General features: G+C 48.7%; 1 long non-coding RNA gene across 1 annotated transcript; it reads right to left on the bottom strand.

Moving 5' to 3' along the window:
* Positions 1-208: 208 nt before the first annotated feature.
* On the bottom strand, positions 209-21,730 carry LOC121016211 (uncharacterized). The gene is made up of 3 exons (XR_005784166.1): positions 20,630-21,730; positions 850-1,389; positions 209-328 (listed from the first exon to the last, which is right to left on the bottom strand). It is a non-coding gene; the product is annotated as an uncharacterized LOC121016211 (long non-coding RNA).
* Positions 21,731-22,735: the final 1,005 nt, after the last annotated feature.

The following is a 22,735-nucleotide window of genomic DNA, read 5'->3' as shown; positions in this document are numbered from 1 at the left end:
AAAAATGCCAATTTTTAATTTAAAATGCGTAGTCCCCAATGAGCTAATTCTTTTTCCGGTAGGATCAAAGGTTACCCACCTACTAAGATAACTTGTTTCCTTCTCGTAGCAGACCTAATTGCCACTCTGGGAGTGAGGTCTGGAAAGACTGATTGGCAAAAGGGCTTCTGATCACCTCCCCCATGCCATTTTCTGTACTCACGTGAAGCCTTAGCCCAGAGGAACAGCATGAATTTCCCTCTGAAAGGTGTTGAAGCCCAGAGGGGCCTTTCTTCCCTGGTCGTGCTGAGTAAACCACGGGCCACACGGAGACGCCAACCTCATTACCCTGCTTGGGGAAACATGTAAACAAAAAGACATCAAACTGTTCTAAGAGGCTATTATTTTTGCAATATTCCTAAACAGTCATTTCACTTCGTGACTCAGCAGCACAAACTTCCTGCAGCCCTCCCCATGCTAAGGCGCCGGGGCAGGGGATGGGGGGTGGGGGGGGGTGGTCTCACAGGCAGAGGTGAGAAAAGATGGCCAACAGGTCAGATACCAAGCACAAAGCTGCAGTGACAACATGGACCATTTGACACAGTCACTCTCTGGTTACAAGTGGGGGACATCGGCTCAAGAGAAAGAAAAGAAGAGTTTGGGGTTTGTGTGACTAAAATAGTTGTGGCTTCAGGCCTGGCTGGATCCAGGTGATCATTTGTTACGGCTACGGTAACAACATACCAAAACCTGGGTGGCTTCAAACAACAGAAATGATTGTCTTCTCAGTTCTGGAGACTACAAGTCTGACGTCAGGTGTTGGCAGGGCCATATTCCTTCTAAAACCTATAGGCAAGCGTCCTTCTTTACCTCTTTCTTGTTTCTGGTGGGTGGCTGCCATACTTTTGTGCATTCCTTCCTTTGTACATGCAACAGTTCAACCCTCTGTCTTAGCGTGGCTTTCCCTTGTGTTCCTTCGTGGTCATCCCTGTGTGCACCTGTGTCTGAATGTCCCCTTCCTGTCAGGACACCAGTCATATTGGTCAAGGCCGACCCTAATGACCTCCTCTTAGTGTGTTACATCTATAAAGACTCTCTTTCCAAATGAGGTCACTTTCTGAGGTACTGAGGGTTAGGATTTCAACACAGCATTTGCAGGGGCAGGAAGTGAGTAATTCAACTCATAACACAAGGGATAGGAAGAGTTAAAACAACTCTCGCCAATAGCCCCAAGTGCAAACTGATACGATAATAGCATCCTCCTCCTTGAGCTGAGGTGAAGAGTCGATGACAAAAATCCATGGAAAGTTATGATCCCGGGGCCTGGTTCGTGGTGGACACACAGTTTTTACTTCCATAACTCCTGCCATGGAGCAAAATCACACAGACGCTTAACTTGTGAGATTTCAACTGTAGGTAGAGAGAGGGAGAAAAGCAAAATGTAAATAAATGAAAGGGACAGAGCAATGGGGCACCTCGCCCACCATTCCATTGCAAGAGAACAACACACTCTTGAGTGGGAGAGAAAGTTGACCTCGCTCTTCTGTTTCCTCAGACGGCCTAGGTCCCCAAGCATCATTCACAGGAAAGTATCTCACCATTGGAGCGGGGAGTGTTTAGGGAGGGGAGATGTGTGCACATTTGCCCCTAAAAGCAGGCCAGCCACCTCACTGGGTGTCCAACCTGAGAACAGGCTGTGTGTGGAGGCTGCAGGAGAGGCTGGCATGCTGGGCCAGGGGCTGGCGCTCTAGGACAGTGTCCTCAAGCCATGCATGGTGAAGGACTGGCATCATCCACCCTTCCAGGATTGACGGGGCCCCCCACTGGGCTTGGTAGAACCCAGCCTGTGTTCGCCTCGCCACCCCTTTACCCTTCCCTACCCACCCCCCTGCCAGGCTCAGCACCAGGTAAACAGCCCCTGATCTCAGACCCTCTGACTGGCTAAGGCTACTGGCCATGTGCTTGGATGCCTTGGCCTGTCAGCTGCTCCCAGTTTGTCCCCTCTTTCCTCTTCACTCCCGTGCTTCCCTCACTGTGGACTGGAAACAGATCCCTCGCCACCGGCACTGGCCCACAGACCTGGTTTTGAGGAGAAGAGCATGTGGTTGGAATGACTTAAGGGATGCTCAAAAGGAATCTAGGCTGGATACAACATTTGCCTTTCCTTCCTCCTAACCCCTGCCTGAGATGGGCCTCCTTCTAGAAAAACCCGCATTCCCCCTCCTGGCTTTTCCAGCTCCCTCATCAACTGACTCCCTCCTTCCCCAGCTTCCCCTTGCTATCTCCCACCATGCTCCTCCACCCCAATCAGCCCAGCCTCCTCACACGCCTACCTGCACCCTCGGCCCATTCTTGGAGGCACAGCCACGACTTTCTTCATCTGCAACACAATCAAATTTGACCAGACTTTGCTTTCTTTCCTGGGGCTTCAAGTTTCAGAGGAAAAAAAAAAAAAATGGCAGACTTGTTCCTTCAATTGGCTCTTGGGTTCTGATGGGCAGGACGGGGAGGTGAGCTGGGGAGAGGGAATGGTGGGGAACTCCAACCCCCTTCTTTGGTTGGAGTCGGCCTCACAGGGAATCTGGACAGGCCAGAGGGCTGGTGTGAAGAGGAAGCCAGGGGGCCAACAAGTACAGCCAAAAAGGCCTCTCAAGGCTACCAGGAGCACCTCAGCCCCAAACCAAAGCACACAATGGCCAGGAATTTTCCCTGTCCCTTGAAATCTCCAGCTTCTCACAGTTCTGTGGTAGTAACTAGAAGTTATTGTGAGTGGGGGGCGCCTGGGCAGCTCAGTCAGTTAAGTGTCTGATTCTTGGTTTCAGCTCAGGTCATGACCTCACAGTTTCATGGGTTTGAGCCTTGCATTGAGCTCTGTGCTGGCAGCGTGGAGCCTGCTTGGGATTCTCTCTCTCCTCTCTCTCTCTCTCTCTCTCTCTCTGCCCCTCCCCCATTTACACTATCTCTGTCTCTCTCAAAAATAAATAAATAAAGCCTTAAAAAAAAAAAAAGAAGTTATCATGAGTAATTACTAAGTGTAATGTTGATGTTGAGATAGATCATTTTGGGCATGCGCACCCCCCAGGCCACTCGGGTCTAGCCACTGCTGCCCCAAAGGGCTACTCTGGGAGTCCTGGGAATCTCCTGCTTTGCTGGCTTCCTGGACCATCGATTATACTGGATCAGACGGCATACTTTTGCTCCTCACACCTCACATTTGGCAAGCACTCTTGCTACAAGGTTCTATTAAAAAGTTAAATGAGGGCCCCGGGGTGGCTCGGTCGGTTAAGCATCCTACTCTTAATCTCACGGGTTCATGAGATGGAACCCCATGTCACTCTCTGCGCTGGGTATGGAGTCTGCTTAAGATTCTCTCTCTCCCCCTCCCTCTGCCTCCTCCCACCCCAAAAAGTTAAATGACCACCACTTTAATGTCCATCGATGCATGAATGGATAAACAAAATGTGGTACGTACACACGATGGGGTATGACTCGGTTTTAAAAGGAAGGAAATGCTGACATTTGAGGATTGTTACACTAGGTGAAATCAGCCAGACACAGAAAGAGAAATATTATGTGATTCCATTTATACGAGGGAACATAGTCAACCTCATAGATTCAGAAAATGGAATGGTGGTTGCCAGGGGCAGGGGGCAGGAGGAGGAAGGAGCTTTTGCTTTACAGGTATAGTTTCCATTTGGAAAGATGGGCAAGTTCTGGGGATGGATGGTGGTCATGGTTGCGCAGCAATGTCAATGTCAATGCCATTGAACGATACACTTAAAAATGGTTAAAATGGTGCATTTTACATTTTGCCTACTTTACAGTATAAATTATTTTGCATTTTATAGCTTAAGAAAACACGAGCAAATACATAGCCGTGTGCAGTCAGCGACTGATAATGAAGACTCACTCGGTCAAGGAACATCGAGCACCTACCCTGCCACGGTGCGTGGGACCCTGTTCTAGGACGTGGCAGGACAGCTGTGTGCAACCAGGCAGTCCCCACCCTCCAGGCACTTCTCAGTGGAGGACGGAGGAGGAGGCAAACAAGAGCAAGCAGTCATTCTGGGCTGTTCTCAGTGCCTTGTACAAAGGTAAGTCCAGGTAAGGGACTGGAGAGGGACCCCGGTAGAGGAGGGAGTTGATTTCTTGATTGAGATCTGAGAGGCCAGGAAAGGCCTCCCAAGGAGGACATTGGAGAAGAGACCCAGGTGAGGGGCGCAAGGGAGAGACTAGTGCACATGCGCTAAGGCAGGGAATCTTCAAGTGTTCAGGGACACCCATGTGACTGGGTCTGAGAAGGAAGGAGGTCAGCTAGCGGGAGATGAGTCCGAAAGGGACGGAAGGATAAGGATACTGCTCGCAGGGGCGTGGGGGGGGGGCGGGCTGCTGGGGAGGCTTTGGGCATGGAGTGGTGGGCAGGGAGGGCTGTGCGGACACGTTCCTTCCTGCTGTGGTTTGGAGCCTCCTCCATGGGGCGGGAAGTGTAAGCTGGAGGACGAGCATCAGAGGGGAGCTGGTGGAATGTTCATAGGTGGCACAGAGACCTGGACCAGAGTGACACTGCGGAGGCAGGGTGAGGTTAGACAGAGACCCCTTCTGCAGGTAGAGCTGGCAAGAGCTGAAGATGCACTGGATAGGGGGTAGGAGGGGAAGAGAGGAGTCAGTCGGCCCCCACGAGCTTCTGGCTGGAGCCCGTGGTGCAGCTGTTTTCTGGAATCGGGGAGCCTGGGGGAAGAGAAGAGGTCCCAGTGTGGCCATGCTCTGAAGAGGGTTGATGAGGTGTCCAGGCAGGAACCATGTGCAGGGAGTTAGAAACCTGAGTCTGGAGTCAGGGATGGGGGCTGGAGGTCCCCAGTCACTGTATGGAGATGCCATCAGTGATTTCAAGCCATTGTAGGGGAGACATGACCCACGTAGAGACTGGAACCCAACCCTGGCCTTCGAGAGTTCAGATGCCATGTTCCTTTGCACGAGGATGCCAAGCTGAGCAAGCGCCCTCGTGTCCTTCCCCTCGCCAAAGGGCCACGGCTCCTCCCGTGGGGCCCTGACCCCCTGTGCTGCTTCCTGCTTCCTGCATATTCCTCTAAGGGCTGTCCTCAGCCCAGACATTCTCAACTGTGGCACACAACAAAAATCACCCAAGCCGCTTTCTAAAAAGTCCACTTCTCTGTGCTCATTCTAGACAGACTGACCTCTAATCTCTGGGATGGAGTCCAGCATCTGGATTCAAATATCCACACGGTTGAGGTTGAGAACAGAGTATTCCGTGGTACTTGCCACCCATGGATGGGTGCGTGCACTCAGGCATTTTGGATTCCTCCCCGCAACCCGCTACAAAGGATCTCTGGGCTCCCTAGAAAGAGCATCTGACAACTCACCTACCTGTTCTCTGGCTTCTTTGGTCTCAGCTACCGGACTCAGGTGGATTCATCACGGTAACCAGACTGAAAATAACCCAGGGTGTATCAGGCAAGGAAACAATTTTTGAAGTGTTCTCTTTTCATATTGCATTATACATGTAGATCACACATGAATACATTTTCATTTTAAAAAATTCCAACAAAGCTGATAAAGCAACAGACCTCATTGATCTCTTCTCGTGCCTTCTCCCCAGAGGTAATTACTCCAGGGTCCGTTGGGTATAATTCCAGCCATTTTTTTTTTTGATGCATTTGAAAGCATCTATATGCACAAATGTAAGCGTAGTGTTTTGTTTGCGGTGAGTGTATTTTCAAAACGGGGATTGCCTCAAAGGTATAACACTGCAATTTGCTTTTTTTCTTTTTCCCACTTTGACAATGTAACTAGGAACTCTCTTGATCCACTCTGTGTTGGTCTGGTCTATGGCTCCTAGCTACAAGTGACTAAGCTGAAGTTAATGAAAATTCAACAAAACTTAACATTCAGTTCCTCAGTCATGCCAGCAGCCGTATTTCAAGTGTTCAGGGGACCCCCGCGGCCAGTGGCTTTCGTACTGGATGGCACAGAAAGTTCTGTAGAACAGCCCCGGCATAGAGCATTCTTCTTAGTTAATGAGTCCTATCCCACAGTATAGCTATGTCAGAGTCAGAAAAAGAAGGGCTTAAAAAAAAAAACAAAAAAAAAACCCATCCAGCTAAGGGAGAAGAACACTTCAGTGCATGTATCTTTCATGTGAAAAGTAGGTCAGTCCACAGCAAACAGTTTCTCCAAGGGGCAGAAATCTATTCTGTGAGAGGCTGAGGTGGCAGCGAGGTATTTAGAGCTCAAAGACTTCTCTGCAAATGGTTGTTTTGCTTTTGCTTCTAGTTTCTTAGGTTCCCTTGCCACGATTCTCATCTCCGAGCTGTGAAATCACCTCCCAGAGCCTGGTGTTTCCTCGACTCTGTCTCAAAGACTCCCCTCCCCTGCCTGCACGCCCCGTCCCCACTGCGGCCGCTGGTTTCCATATTCATCTCTCGGTGGTTGAGGACAGAGCCCACAGGGCGTCGTTTATTCTAAGGATAGAGAATTAATATTCATGACAGTGTCTCATCAAGAGAGCATAAAGGCAGGCTCTTCTGTACCTAGTGCCAGCCTGATGATAGCATTTAATGCTCCCTGGGAGGGGATAGTGTTTTTAAAATATTCCAGATGCCTTTTAATACTGTTGCTTGAGTCCCTGGGATCAGAATTGGCAGGTTGTTATTGGCAGTATCGAATACTCAGGCTCCCACTTCATACTAAGGGATAAAAGACCCGGGGGGGGGGGGGGGGGGGGCAGTGGGCAACAGAAAAGACACAAATGAGGGCAACATAACTGAATATTTAAACACTTGCAATAAAAATTTGAAGGGTTTTGTGCGGAGACCGCATTGAATGCTTAGTTCAATTCATCATGCTTACGTATTTTAACTGTTCCAGTGTGTTTGTTCTTAGAGTGATTCACTCATCCGTTCCATCAATGTTTATCGATTGCCTAACCTAGGCCAGGTGCCGGGGCCACCATAATGAATAGGACAGATGTGTCCCTGGCCCTCAGAGGGAGACAGACAAGCGACCAGGCAAATGCCCCCCGGAGAGTTCATTGCTGTGCTGGGGCAAGCCGAGCACCCTCTGGGAGCATTTTGGGAGGGCACCTCACTGGAGTTGGGGACCCTCCTAATAAACATTTTTCTTGTACCTCTCATTCATGTATAGATCAAGTACAATGGACTCTAAGCCCTTTTGCGTCTCCTCCTTTACGAAGGACGCGGTAAAATGAGTCTTCGGTACCAGTGAAACAGGATAGGGAACCTGGAATTTCTTCCCGACTCCACCACTGCCTTGCATCTGACCAGGAATGAAACACGGCTTTGTGATTCCTTTTCCCAAACGTGAGCACGGCATTGGGTTCACTCAGATCTGGTGGCTCGATACCCATTCAAACTGCTTTGGATGTACCTAAGTGCACTTTGGGGGAAGATCCTCAGAATATGGAAGGTCTGTGACGCCGAAGAGGTGAAGAACCAGAGACCTAGGTACCTGAGGTGTTTGGAAATAACAAACTTGGTTCTTCAAAATATCTCCTCTTTTACCAGCCAGTGGTGGGGTGGTACTGAATTCATGGCGTGCTCCGGAGGTGGGGCAGTTAGCAGTAGGCGGGAGGGGAGGGGGGAAGCCATAGGACATGGCCGCACCTAGGGGCTCCACTCCAATATACTGAGGGCTCTCCCGAGGGCACATATCTTCCTGAAGACCTGTAACTCATTCACCCAGGTGCTTGTGGGGAGACCCTAGTTCTGCAGGCACACCTGCTATGATAAGTCACTTCATATATCCTGTCTTATGCTTATTTTTTTAAGTTATTTATTTATTTATTTTGAGAGAGAGAGTGCGTGTGTGGGAGGGGCAGAGAGAGAGGGAGAGAGAGAGAATCCCAAGCAGGCTCCGCACGGTCAGAGCCCGATGTGGGGCTTGAACGCAAGAGCCGTGAAATCGTGACCTGAGCCGAAACCAAGAGGTGGCCGCTTAACCGACTGAGTCACTCAGGTGCCCCCTGTCTTATTCTATCCTCAAGACAAGGCTCTGGGATCAACACGATAGCCATTCTTTCACAAAGGAGGAATTCATGCTCAGAGAAGGTCAGTGGCTACCAAGATTGCACAACCTGTCAATGACTAGGGATTTCCGCTGAGGTCCATCTAATGCACTGGTTCTGAGCTTGGCCTTCACTTTAGAAACCTTGGGGAGCATGTAAAGCTCCAGGGCTGAAGCCAACAGAGACCAATTAAATCAGATGGTCCTGGAGAGGGACCCAGGCACCAGGTAATTGCATTCCGCATGCCCTGTGTTCTATATTTTTCACGACCACGTAACAAATATTCTTAGAAACCACTTAAGACAACGAGCAGCCTTCAGCAAATTGGTTTTCCAGGCAGAGGTTCAGATACAGGGTCGTCAGTTCCCTTAAAACGGCAGCGCCCTGATGGATACGGCTAACCTCGGACAAGACTCCCAGTGAGCAGTATGGCAGACGGGTGCCTTTCCTGCGGTCTAGACAATAAGGACATCATGCAAGGAATTGTTGCATTTATGAGCAATGGCCTTGTTGTCTTGTTCTCATGGCCTGAGCACCCACTGAGTCCAAACCTGCCCGGGCAAGAATGATGCTCAATAGGTACCCTGTGAAGGTAGTGTTTGCTCGCCACTGACAGAGGTTGCTTCCCTGACATCGGCTGGTAAGTGATGGGGACTAGGGTTGTGTAGCAGGGAGAAAGGAGCCTTCCCTACAGGGCCTGGCCTCTGAGCCAGCAGGCTAACACCTGTCGGCTGGGCTCCAGCAGGGTGGGGACCGGATCAAAAAGACGATTCAAGTCAGTTCCCAGCCCAGAAGCACTAGAAATGCTTGAATGAATTCCAGTTCCCTTTATATCCCTCCAGAGCCCTCTCAGATGTTGTGTCTGTCACCAGAGGGAGCGTCAGCTGTCAGGCAGCCAGAGTAAAGGAGTGGACGCACCTGATGGGGAAATAGCATCTGAGCACAGGAAAGGGCTGGGAACATCCAGCGGCAGGGCCACGAGGCACGCCGCGAGATGCCAGGCGCTGTCCCAGGGGCCACGGAGTCCCTATCCCCCTAAATGTTCACAAACAACCCTGCGAGGCAGGAACCGTGCTCCTGATCTTACAGATGAGCGAGCCAACGTTCAGAAAGGTCAACACGGAGCCCGAAGTGATACAACTGAGCAGGGCAGCCAGGATTTCCCCTGATCTCTCTGCGCCTCCTGCTACGTGACCTGCCTCTGAGATAACGGGCCTGGAAGACCCCCCCACCCCTGCCTAACCGGGGTGGGCTTCTGAACTCCTGGGTGTCGCCCGTGAGCCACACGCAGCGGCGGGAGCTGCCCCATTTCCGTCTCTCTTGACGGATCATTTTCTCACAATTGGCTTAATTTCGTCCTCAATTGCTCAAAATAAGGGCAGAGCTATCTGACAGGGAAAATAAGATGACTCCTACGCCGCGGATTTCCATCACGATGCTACCCAGGGCTGCGATGCGGGAAGAAGCAATGCAGGCGATCCGGGGAATGATTATCGTTTATCGTGGTGAGCAGACATGAGTTCTAATACTGACTTTCAGCAGAACGACTTCGCGCTGACGGCCACGCTCTCGGAAAGACATCTGCCATCCCGCCACTCAGGCAGGTGTAGTCGGAGATGCAGTGTGGGCAAATCGGCGCAGCTCAAGGTACCGGCGAGGGGACACGGAGTGAAGGGGGGTGGCGTCCTCCGGCTAGCAGGGCGCTGGGATGTAGCTGCCCTTGATGTTTTGCCGCGTGTTTTCCACCCCGAAGCCTAGCGAGGTGGCCGCTGCCAACCGAGAAGAGCTGCTTCCGCTGCCCCTCCCTTTCTTTGACATCTGTATTTCTAGAGGGTGGACTTCAGCAGCCGACACACCAGGGTTTCAGCTCGGGCTCTGCCTCTCACTGGCTGTGTGATCTTGGGAGAGTCAAGCGACCTCTGTTTCCACATCTGTAAAATGGGTTATGGGTTATGGCCATCCTCTGTGGCACCCTCCCTGTGGCCTGTGCCCGGACATGGGAGGGACACCCTCGACTTCCAGTTGGTTTCCTTTTTCTGGTCTCTCTCTCTGCACCTCAGGGGCTGGGGCATTGTTGACGTTGCCCAAGAACCTGGAGCCGGGCACGGCACAGCATGCCCTCTGTGTCCCTGGCTTCCACTGACACTGTGCTGTCCACTATTGCACGGGGTGCCCACCCCACAGAAGCTCCAGACGGCCCATAAGAGGCACAAGTGTGTGATTACCAATGGGCCCCAGACCACCACCATAGCAGGTACTCAGTATTTCTGTCCCCATCTCAAGCCCAGAAAGCTTGGCCTGCACAATGTGCGTGAGGAAAAGATGGCCTTCTTCCCCTAAGACAGCTTTGTCACGGACCAGGTTTCAACGGGGACAGGGCTTGATGGCCGCTTCATCAGATGGGGGTATTGGCAATGGAGGCACTGAGTTTCCGCCCACCAGACTAAGATCAAATTGCTCACCACCTACCACTGGGCTGTGTAGGCCCAGTAGGGCCCACAGGGGGGGTGGTATGCCCAGGGTCCCCAGTCCTGCCTTGCTCCCCCAGGCTGGTAGAGGTGGGGACCGCAGATTGGCAGCACCCTACGGCTGGGATCTGGGAACAGTCACTAAGGGAGAAAAATGGGTCCTTTGCAGGGAGACCATAAGCCTTCTCGACAGCCCAAACATCTAGGGACTGGTAGAAACTGGTTCTAATCAATGGGACATTGTACAGGCTGTCGCTGAGGGCTCATGAATGAGGGTTGAGCCCCTGAGAAATTGCATCAGAGGATTCTACCAGCAATGCAGGACTTCTTGCAACATTCCTGGTGAGGAGACAGATATGAGAATAGAGCAAGGATCACTTCATTCCACTTTCTGGCAAAGGGCACTTGGACAGATTGAGAGCACTTTCTAAAAAAAATTTTTTTATTTATTTCTGAGAGAGAGAGAGAGAGAGAGAGAGAGAGAGAGAGAAAGACAGAGAACAAGTGTGGGAGGGGCAGAGAGAGAGGGAGACACAGAATCCGAAGCAGGCTCCAGGCTCCGAGCTGTCAGCGCAGAGCCCAACGCGGGGCTCGAACCCACAAACTGCGAGATCATGACCTGAGCCAAAGTCAGACACTCAACCGACTGACCCACCCAGGAGCCCCGAGAGCACTTTCACCTGCAGACCTCAGGTCTGGCCAAGCTCTCTAGAATGAGTGTACTTTGTGTTCTCCATGGGAGAAGAGCTTACTTGTCTACTTATCACTAGAGCCATACAGCTGAAACCTGTCCACAAACTTGTATCATCAGACCTGATTGAGTTGAGGCCTGAAGGCCTCTCCCACTCACTGCTCTGTGGCTCCCGTGTTACCGGGTAAGTTCCTTTCTGTTTGCAGATTCATGAGCTCCCCATTCAGATCCATTCTGATCAACAGATACCAAGAGATGTGCTTTGATCGGCAGGCATCAAAAAGCCAACTGCCAGGGAGATACTCAATATGCACATTTATGCAGCCTTATTCACAACAGCCAAGAGGTGGAAACTCTTGGACTCAATGCCTGCCATTCATTATTAGATGAATAACAGATAAACAAATTGTGGTATATACATGTCATGGAATAGCATTCAGCCTTAAAAAGGAAGGAAATTCTGACCCCTGCTACAACATCGATTTTGAGCACATTATGCTAACTAAAACTGGTCAGACACAAAAAGACAAATGCTGTGTGATTCTACTTTGCATGAGATTCCTAGGGTAGTCAAGTTCACAGTCACAGAAAGCAGAAGAAGTGGGTGTCAGGTGCTGGGGTGAGGGAAAGAATGGGGCTTAGTGTTTAATGGGGATGAGTTGTAGTCTGGGAAGAGGAGAAAGTGCCGGAGATCCATGGTGGTGATGGTTGCCCAACAATGTGAATGTATTTACTTGAACGGCACACTTGAAAATCACTAAGACGGTACATTTTATGTAAGGTGAATCTTACCAAAATTTGTGAAAAAAATAAATAACTGGATAAAAATCAAATGTCATTCTCTGCTATCTGCTCAGGCGCCTACAGCCTGGGAGAATTAAAGAACTTTATGGAGCACATTGGGAACTCTCCTTCCAAACAGAAAATGTACAGAGCTGTGTGGGGAGCTTCCCATCCCACACATGCAGGCCACTCCGAGGAAGCTCCACCCCTCATTCTCAGGGTCTGTGTGGCCCTACAACTCTTCTGGGGGTGGGAGTCAAGGGGCACGGAGGGACATTCTATCCCCATTATACCCAAACTGATGGCTGAACTTTGCCAGTTTGTACCATGAGCTGGGCTTGAACCTTCATAGCACAATAACTATGCCTAATATGGTGCTACTTATTTCCGAATGGGGTGGATCTGAATGTGAGGGTCCCCCCCTTTGAGAATTTATGGGTTAGGATTGTGCCAAATTTATAAGGAAACATGAAGGCTGGGTTTGGATCATAATGGCGGCACAATCCTCCCCAGTTGGGCTGTGGGTGGGGAATGAGGGAAGAAAGGGTCTGTGCAGACTGTAGAACGCCAACTTTAACCCCACAGTGACCCCCCCAAGTGGGGTTCAAATGCTCTTCCTGACACAGTGAGGAGCAGGAGGGGAAGGGACCGGCAATCTCCTAGAGGTCCAGTGACCCCTAGACCTCACGAGTGGGGAGACCCCTGCTAATTCAGTTGTGAGGCAAAGACATTTGGTGCAGGCTGGTCTCAATCTGGAGTAGCAATGTTTGAGCCCAAGGGACCGGTGCCTCCAATCAGGTTTTTGCTGAGGAAAGTGTGCGGAGGGGGCTGCTGTTCAATTTCTGAATCAGGAAACCAAGGGAGAGCTCCCTCAGAGGCATCCAGAAAATCCAAGCAATCTCTCAAACTGGTCAGTGAGGCATCAAGCCCTCCTGTGCCCCAGGGGTTCCTGGTGCAGCCCTGTCCCCATCTCTCCACATCCAGTTCCTGCTCTAGAAGGGCTAAAAGTCCATCTTGGAATACAGAGAGGCAGGAGAACCCAACATCAACCTGAAAGTCCTCACAGGATACAAAGCAAGATGGGGAAGAACAAAATCGCAAACTTGAGTTCACAGAACCAAAAAATTCTAACAGAAAAGAGAAACCCGCCGAACACTCCGCAGTGAAAGCAGCTCACCTGCAAGGATTGCACCCAGGCTGTTTCCTGAAAGCTTGAGAGAAATGGGGAAAACTGGCCATCACATTACACTGTAGCGGGAGGGAGGATGAGCCAGATTTCTTCGTGCGTACTTGCCCACCTCCAAGCCCCAGGGCAAACATGGAATCTGATAAAGACAGGTCTGTTGGCTCCTTGCCAGGAGGGAAAGGCACCCGGAACCGGGGGCATCACCAAGAAGAGAGAAGGTAAAGTCGCCCAGTATTTGGGGGGACCGTGGAGGCAAGGTGAAATTTACACGTAGTGGTGCTTTTATCAGCTCAGGGCAAAGAAGGGCTGAATGCCAGTGGGTTGGCCTCAGGCCTGGACTGCAGAATCCAGGGTCCTGTGTTTTTTAGAAATCACAAAAGATGATGTGGAATTCGTGTCCAGAGTACCCTCATCTGAAACTCTGGCCCTGGGGCGGAAATGGAGGGAGCGTCAATGATGTATGTCCAAGAGTGGGATGCCACCTCTCAGTGCTCAAGCTTCGGAGAGACAGTCTGTGATCTGAGAGAGCAAGGCCGCTGCACAGAGCGCCCTGCCATGTCACAACTTCCATCAGCATGTTCTTGGAAGGAACACAGGCAGCTTCTCTGCTGGCTGGTCCGTATCTCTTATCCCAGACTAATGCAATGCCAGGCACGTTTTCACCATCTGGGTCTGAGCTAATTTTAACTCCTCAGTCTTCAGATCCACTTGCCACCCTTCCCCATCCTGCCCTGTGCCCGAGGCTGACCTACTTGAACTATATCAAGGGTGCCCGTGACCCCTGGCTTCCGCTTGGGATGGTCTGGTAGGACTGGGATGGAGTGAGAGAAGGCGGTAAAAGGACCATGGCAGGGGAGTTGTCCCTCCCCACAGGGACACCTGGACATGGCTGTGTCCCCTCTCTGCAGGCGGCTGCTCTGTGCAGCCCTCCTGCTGGCCTCAGGCAGCCACACTCACCTCCTTCAGGAAGCTAACAGCTTGGCCGCTCCCAGTCAATACGAGGCTCATCCACATCTCCATCAGTAGTCTCTGTGTAAAGAAATCTCTTCGAATTACTCTATTTTGAGTACGCCATCTGCTTCCTGTTTCCTGATATAGGTGGTATAGTCGGTAAAAATAAACATGATTTAATAGATCAAGCTTATTAATATGTCGTTCAAACTTCCTACATCCTTGGGCAAGTCATACTGTGTTTCTGAGCCTTAGTTTGCCCAGCACAGAACAGAGAGGGCTTGAGGCACTGTCGCGTGGATGAAATGAGATAAAATACGTCAACGGACGGTGTGTTCACTTTGTGAGCCCGGCATCACAGGCTTTCATTCCGCCCCAAACTGTTGGTTTTCTGGCTTGAGCAATTAATGTCGCCATGCGAGCAAATTGTGAAGAACTTGTTCGTGATTCCTTTATAATAATAACCAGGACCGTGGAGCCTGAACTAGAGCCTCAGTGTTATAGTGTTTAACATCCCTGGATGGAGCAAATACTGTATCCCTGTATCTAGAACGCTGCCTGGCATACAGAAAATGATCGGTAACTATTAGATGATACAGTGGATTATTACCTCCTTCTTTCAGAGGGGACTCAAAAAGATTAGGCAATTTGCCCAAGGTCAGAAAGCTGGTGAAAGGCACCTCAGTGCTGCGAATTCAGGTCTCTGGACTCTAAGACAGTGCCGAGTTCCCCTCTGCACCCTCCCCCTTCCTGGGGTCCCATTGCAATGAGCATGCTCAGCCAAGGGCTGGGGACTGAACCACACAGAGCACCATGCATGGGAAGGGAAATAGTGCAGGCTGCTGTAGGCCCAGAGACACAGGATGGTCTGTCTTAGCCCCTCAGTCCTGAACTCAGGAGGTGGCTTGTTTTACTGGTTCCAGGTGTATAGGTCTCTCGGGTCATCCAGCCTGGGGACCCCTAGGTCAATGAGCATCATGGATATGTCCTTTCTAAGGACACTAGACTAAGATATAATGCATGAAAAGTGGGCTTTAACCAACTAAATTTGGGAAGGGTGACATACTGTAGCACCCTTAGAGCTTTACAAAGCACACTGATGTGCTGAAGGCTGAGAAGTCCTGCAGCAAAGCAACCTGTCCATGTTGTCCAACCCAGCATTGCTCAAGCGTATTCGACTCAGAAAAGTATCTCCCATCTTCAGAACACATTTGGGGAAACACTAATATTAGGTCTGTAGGGAAGAAAAATGTTTCCTTTCTTCCCTTCCAGGTTCTCTGGCTACTAATTATTAAGCTGACATAATGCAGGTTAACAGGACAAAAATAAATGCATTTCATACATACAGGAGCCCCATAAACTATGAGACCCAAAGGCAGCCAGGCAATTGAGGTTTATATAACATCTTATGCTAAGGAAAGGGGTAGGGGGGTCTAGAGATACAAAGGGAAGAAAGGCCACTCACAGGAAGGCAGAGGAGATGTTTAGAAAACAAAGGTTGCCCTGTTAGGCAGATAAGTTTCTTAGAAAAAAAGGTGTCCCGTGGCAATAGCTCTCCTTCCAGTACAGGCCCCTTTTCCAGTGTAAATTTAGGCAGTTGAGGGGGTGATGAAGAGATTCTCCTGAATCTGCGGGGTTTTGATTGCCTTTAGCTCAAAATAATCCTTATGCCAAAGACAGATTTGGGGGTGGCAAAATCTGCTCCCCTCTACGGTCATTTTCAGAAGCTCAGATCTCAGTAAGAGCCTGAAGTAGAGGCAGGAAACGTACGTGCAGAGTCTTCTTCCATGGAAAACCAGGCAAGAAACTTTTGGTCTGAAGAGCTCCTCTCTTCCGTCATTTCAAAGTACCAAGTCACGCATACCCAACACGTTCCCGGATGAGGGGCTCTAGCAACTGGCACTGCATACATCTCCAAACTTTCCAGCTCCAACAGCAGATCAGGTCAACGGCCCTGTCCACAGATTGATGAAGATGCAAAACTAGAGCGATCACGCGTAATTCCGTAAAATGCCACATAGCTAGAAAAGGCGGAATTGCGAAGAGCTTGGAAAACAAATGCACGTGGATGGAAATTCCCCCTGGGAAGCCTCTTTCCCTTGTACCCTTGCCCCTGCATGGGGCAGGACTCTAACCTGCACCCCCAAAAAAAAAAAAAAAAAAAATCTGCATCATCAGATGGGATTCTAAAGTTGCCACCTTTCTTGTTGACCAAACCAAACTACTGCCTGGCCCTCTCCATTTCCAACACCTCTGTACTAGTTCAGAGCTTCACTGTTTCTTACCTAGACATTTCTGATACACCTCCCCCCTTCCAGCCACCAGCTGGTCTTCCTCCTCCACGTCCTATCCACTTTCACCCACCTTGCACCCTCTTGCAGAATAATGTTCCCAACCATTGAAACATCAAGTCACTTCCTGGCTCAACAACTTCGGTGACACACCTCTAGCCAGGTATTTAAATTATTTACGATTTAAATACCTTTCAACTTCTTTTGCCTTGTTCTTGTTCTGCCTTGTTCTTACTTTTCCACATTGATGTGTCTAAATCAGTCCACAGAATCATGGCAAATACTTATTTGGTCTTTGTCCCCAGTTCCTGGCATAGAGGGCCGTGAAACCCTTGGGATTTCCAGAGTGCTAAGAGCGAGGGGAGAGTTCCTTGTTATTCAGAGCAAGTCCCACCTGAGTTTGCATTAATCAAGTGACTCGTGGAGGGAGGGTCTGCCAAAGAAATCTACCTTGTGATCAGACAGTTGGAAACTTTAGGTCCACCCCCTGACCACTAGGGAGGGGACAAGGGCTGGACAGTTTCAGTCATAACCAATGGTCTAATCAAGTGTGCCTTCGTAATGGAACCTCCGTAAAACCCCCTAAACAACAGGGTTTAAGAATCCTCTGGCTTGAACAGGTGGAGGTGCTGGGAGGGTGGTATAACTAGAGAGGGTATGGAAGCTCTGTGCCTCTTCTCCCATTTTGGAAACACACCATGCATGTGGTGTCAGAAAATACCCTACAGACATTGCCATCTTTTAGACCCAGCTTAAACTCTAGCTCCCCTGTGAAGCCCTTCTGAATCACCGTAGAAAGAAACAACCTCTCTCTTTTCTAAATACCAGCAATACCTCACACTATCTGCTTTATGACTTTTTCCACTGTTTTATCATTTTTATTTACCTTCAGGTATTATCTCCTTTACAGTACTGTAACAGCCTAAAATAGGGGTATCCTTGCCTGGTTTTGTTGTCTATTCCCTACGGTTCCATATACATTTTTTTTTTTTTTTTAAGGGACAGGGGCACCTGAGTGGCTCAGTCGGTTAAGCATCCAACTTCAGCTCAGGTGATGATCTCACAGTTTGTGAGTTCGAACTCCGCATCAGGCTCTCTGTTATCAGCACAGGGCCTGCTTCAGATCCTTTGTACCCACCCCCTCTGCCCCTCCCCTGCTCACACTTGCTCTCTCTCTCTTCCTCAAAAATAAATTTTAAAAATACATAAAAAGATAAAAAATAAATTTAAAAAGGAAGAAATCTTAGTGAGATTAAGAGGTAAAACTGTTTATGTTTCTCTCAATACCACTCTAAACTATAGGTGTGATTTTTCTTTTTCTTTTTAAGTTTATTTCGGAGAGAGAGAGAGAAAGAGAGAACGAGCACGTGAGCCGGGGTGAGGGGCTGAGAGAGGTGGAGAGAGAAGCTTAAGCAGGCTCCATGCCTAGCACAGAGTCCAACGTGGGGCTCGATCCCATGACCCTGGGATCATAACGTGAGCTGAAATCAAGAGTTGGCTGCTCGGCCGACTGAGCCACCCAGGTGCCTCTGCATGCGACTATTCTAACAGACACACCAGCTATGTCTTTTGAAATCCTTACTGCCTTGCAGAATGAAACCTAATTTTACAGGACAAAACTGTATTCATTCTGACTGAAGATACTCACAAAGGACCAGCACAAATGAATCCCTGGATCCTCTCCCTCAGGACCCCACCCATGACCAGAAGAGCGGCTTCCACCTGCCTGGGTCGAACACAGGGGGAAGGACTTCCCAGCAGCAGCAGTTGGACCGGCTAGAGGCCAGGTGGACAGACATGGGTATCTTACCTGAGCAAGTTTATTGGATGACAGCGCAGGGCTGTGCTAAGCCTGAGGACACCTTTCCCCACCTTCCTATTTCATCTGGGTTTTAACCAAGATTTCCCAGGATCCAGAGCATTAAAAACCACCTTCCTGGTATATTTCGGCTGTAAGCCACAGGCACATTAAAGTGCTGTGTGACAAGTGTGGAGCAAAGTGGGAGAGAAAACAACAGATAGGAAAAAGAGTGGAGCGCACCCCTTTCTAGCCGTGTTTGACAAAAGCACAGCTTTGGCAGGAAGCTAAAACACCGTCGCCTTTTAGACATGTGACAAACCCAGCTCCTCAATATATATTTTCCTGAGTGGTCCTTGATGTGAATTGCTTGTTCTGGTTAGAAAGAAAAAGCCCTCAGTTCACCTCAACAAAGATAGGGCATTCCAAATTCTGGTGTGGTTAGCTAAATCCCAGAAAGGTATTTTGTTCTCCTTTGAAAGCAGTTTTTGCAGTTGATCAGGGCAATTCTCGATAATAGCTGGTGGAAATTCCCATGTAATCCTCACAGACATGCTTTTCTCCTTTTGTTAATGTTCTGTCAATGGCGTTTAACAGGGGGAAATGAGAATTTTCCTGCGGCCCGATAAATGTCAATGGTAAGGATTTTTTTTTTTTTTTTGCCTTCATTAACAGAAATGATTTTGCCTCATAAAAAAGTTCTTATTTTTTCCTAGAACCAAGATGACCCTCTAAAAACCTGCCACTTACATTTTTGCCATTTGTGTTCTGCTGCTCAAGCGTGTTCATGTTTTCCTTTAGAAGACGACATCATTTTCAGCAATTCAATAGAAATCTGTTTTAAAGTAAGTTTTAATTTTTAAAGTAAGCTTTAAAAATTCAGACCAGAGAAAAGGCAATGATAAAGCCCTTATTATTTTTTGTAATAAGCTGTATCATCTTGCTTTGTAAGACACTGATCATACAGTGCAATTATGCAAGAAAGGAATAATAATGGGATATATTTACTTTTTTTTTTGATTACTTTGTCTCATTTGAGAAAATGCCTTGAGCAAATTTTATATCATAAAAGGAATTGGTAAATAATTGACCCGACGAGTTACCATCACCCTGACATCTAACCAACATTGATTTTACTGTATTCGAATTATGTGGTTGACGGTCATCACGAATTTTGGTCTGATTGGCTGGAAGCAGTGAGTTTCTACTTTTCTATTTTTCTTGCACTTCACAAATCATGGTGACTGTCTTCACAGGCAGGTAACCAATGCAGTCAGGGAGGATCGCATGCTCAGAATGCCCCAAGAGGATAGACATTATATAGCAAACAGTGCCGTGATAAGTTGAGGAAAGGGACCATAGGGGAAAAGAAAAAGCTTTATATTTTAGTGCCATCGACATCCATGTGAACAAGGGGCCCCATATTTTCATTTTGCACCGGGTCCCACAAATTATGTCGCCAGCCTGCTCTAAGCTCCCGCGTATGAAAATTCGTTCAAGTGATCACTCCCAACAGCCTAATTGCGGTAGAAAATGGGTCGACGTTCATCAGAAGAGAGTATTCGGTCCTTTAAAAGTTGAGGTTTTAGAATAACTAGGAGTCAGCACAGGAAGGGGAGTCCTGTGGGGGCAGGGGGCCCAAGTTCAGCCCAATTTCTGAATGCCTGCCAGCTCTGGATGCACAATTGCTATGTGGATGCACGAATGACTCAAACTCCCTATTCTATCCTTCTCTGTGCACCCAAGAACTCACTGCCTTCCTGCAGAGGGCCCCCAGCGTTCCGGGCATGGCCAAAGGGTGTACCCTGCGATCCCACAAGAGGCTGCCAGCTTTCAGGTCCCCAGGGGCATCCAACACGCTCTTTCTCAACCTGTTCCAGCTCCCTCTCTGTCCATGCCAGCTGCTCTTGAAGCTGCTTGGACAGGCCTCACTAGAGCACTACTGTTTCTGTTGCAAATCAAAGACATGTTAAGGAACAGATTTGTCGTTCCTGCTACCGAGGTTCAAAGGACATCACAAGAACTCCATGGGTCTCTACCTCTGACATTTGTTCTCCTCTGGGCTGCCTTTACTGTGGCCCCAGTCTTGTCAAAATCACCTGGGCCCTCTCCAGAATAATTGCATCAGAGTTTTAGGAGGGAGCTCCCCTGGGTGGGGGGGGGGGGGGGGTGAGGTTCTGTACTTTAGCAAGCTCCCCTGGAAATTCTTGGGCACACTTAAAGTTTGGAAGCTTCTGCCCTAGCATCTCCCACCCACTCTGAAGGTCTTGACTGCCAGCTTTCCAGCGGGACCACCCTGGTCTGTCTTCCTTCCTCAGGGAGGAAGACAAGCTGAGCAGTGCCTGTCTGGGCTCGATCAACAGCTCTGAAACACCAGCAAGTTATCGACCTCTCTGCACTTCGGCAGGTTTGCCTAGAAAACGCAGACAGTCAAATCTTACCTGCCCAAAAGCCGGAGCCCGTCAGAGTTGTCGTCACTTCTACAGCGTACAGCTCAAGAAAGTCCAATGACTTCGTAACTGTAGCACATTTGATTCAACAATGCGTTAAGGAGAGCACAACATGGCATCGTAATGTCCCAGGACTTCTGAGAGATCGGCACTGTGAGGCATCCAGTGTGCGGGAAGGTTGTGCTGTTTTCTATCTCACAGTGAAGGAGCCTTTCTGTTGTTAGGAGAAAATTAGATCAACGGGCTGAAGGTAGCAAGGGCTGAAGGAGAATTTGTTACGAGTGGCCTGGAAAATAGGAAAACCCAATGCACGTTCTTCTGTGTGGCAGGTGAAAGAATCTGCACATTGCACGCCCAGCCCTGAGCATGCTTTGAACCCCCCTTTTTATTTTATCAGTGCTCATTGTCTAAGGCTTTGATCTTATCAAGTCCTCAAGTCTTTCCACCAAGGAATGTGAATTCCTTCATTTCCTTCTCCTCCCCAGGGATGGTTCTCGATGGTCTAGGTCCTTTACCTTGCCCTTTGCTGCTGCGGTTCCCCAAACTTTCATTTCCTTCCGTGATGTGAGCTGTTGTCTAGACTCTCCTGTCGGCCTTCTTTATGGCTGTTCCAAGCCCACAGGGAGACCTTAGAGAATGTGCTATATCCTTTCTTTTAAGATCAACAGGGATGGCCAGGAACTTAGACCAGCCTCAGCTCCTCGCTTCCAGGCCTCAAGTCAGGCAGGGCTACCTTGCATGCAGAAGGACCTGAGAGCCCAGGCTTGGGGGCAGGCTGCTGGGGCTGGGACCTCAGCTCCAACACTTCCTGGCATTTCCTTCAGTGAATGAAGGGGTTAGGGCTTTAAATTCTTCCTTCTGAAAAGTGAGAACATTAAGAATAACCTCCTGCCCATGACTTCCGGTTGACCCAGATCTCACTGCGCAGGCTCCTGCTGAGCTTCGGAGGAGACGGGGCTAGTCTTGAGGCTGTGCTGGAGTTAAGGCACTTTGCCTTCAGGGCCTGGCGCATGGTAAGAGCTGTGTAATTGCTAGCTCTTACTTTCATAGGTTAAGCACGCAGCAAAATTGTCCAGGATATATAGCACATTTTAAATGCTTTTTTTAAAGTGTATTTATTTTTGTTTTAGTAATCTCTACACCCCACAGGGGGTGCGAACTCATGACCCTGAGATCAGGAGTCGCATGCTCTACCAACTGAGCCAGCCAGGCACCCCCATATATAACACATTTTAAAGAAACGTTATCTGGGGCGCCTGGGTGGCGCAGTCGGTTAAGCGTCCGACTTCAGCCAGGTCACGATCTCGCGGTCCGTGAGTTCGAGCCCCGCGTCGGGCTCTGGGCTGATGGCTCAGAGCCTGGAGCCTGTTTCCGATTCTGTGTCTCCCTCTCTCTCTGCCCCTCGCCCGTTCATGCTCTGTCTCTCTCTGTCCCAAAAATAAATAAACGTTGAAAAAAAAAATTAAAAAAAAAATAAAGAAAGAAAGAAACGTTATCTGTTTGTATGCATGTATTATCTATACTTAAATAATATTGGGTGTCATTAATTAATATTAATTAATAGTATTAATATTAGTTATCATAAATGTTTAAATTCATATTTGTTCCTCTAATTGAGAGTGATGAAAGATAGAGTCTCTGTGAGTGGGATAAGAAAGGGGTGCTATGGAGAAGTGAGGAGGGGGCTGTTTTTATATAATTTCACATACACTAAGGTTTTTGGTTTTTTTTTACTGTGTCTGACATCTTTCATTTCTTTTTTACTTTTTTAAATCCTTTTTTCTCTCTTCTGAACCATTGTATACAAATTTGATCCTTTGTTAAATATATCCATTAAGTTTTTCATTTCAGTTATCGTCCCTTTTAGTTCAAGTATTTCTATTTGATTCTTTTTTATGGTTTCTACTTGTCTATTTATAATCTTCATCCTTGTCATCTAATTTAGTGACCTTTCAAATATAGGTATTTTCCAATCCTTATGAAGTTCACTCCAACATCTGGATGTCCCTCGGCTCCATAATTATTGCCTGATTTTTTAACTTTCTGTTTTGAAATAATTATAGACCTAGAATTGCAAAGATAATACGAAACATGCCT

The sequence above is a fragment of the Herpailurus yagouaroundi genome, unplaced genomic scaffold, assembly GCF_014898765.1.
Source record: "Herpailurus yagouaroundi ecotype Mexico unplaced genomic scaffold, PumYag 210, whole genome shotgun sequence".
Classification (NCBI taxonomy): Eukaryota; Metazoa; Chordata; class Mammalia; order Carnivora; family Felidae; genus Herpailurus; species Herpailurus yagouaroundi.
The sequence above is the reverse complement of the archived record's forward strand: the minus strand, read 5'-3'. Positions and strand labels throughout refer to the sequence as shown.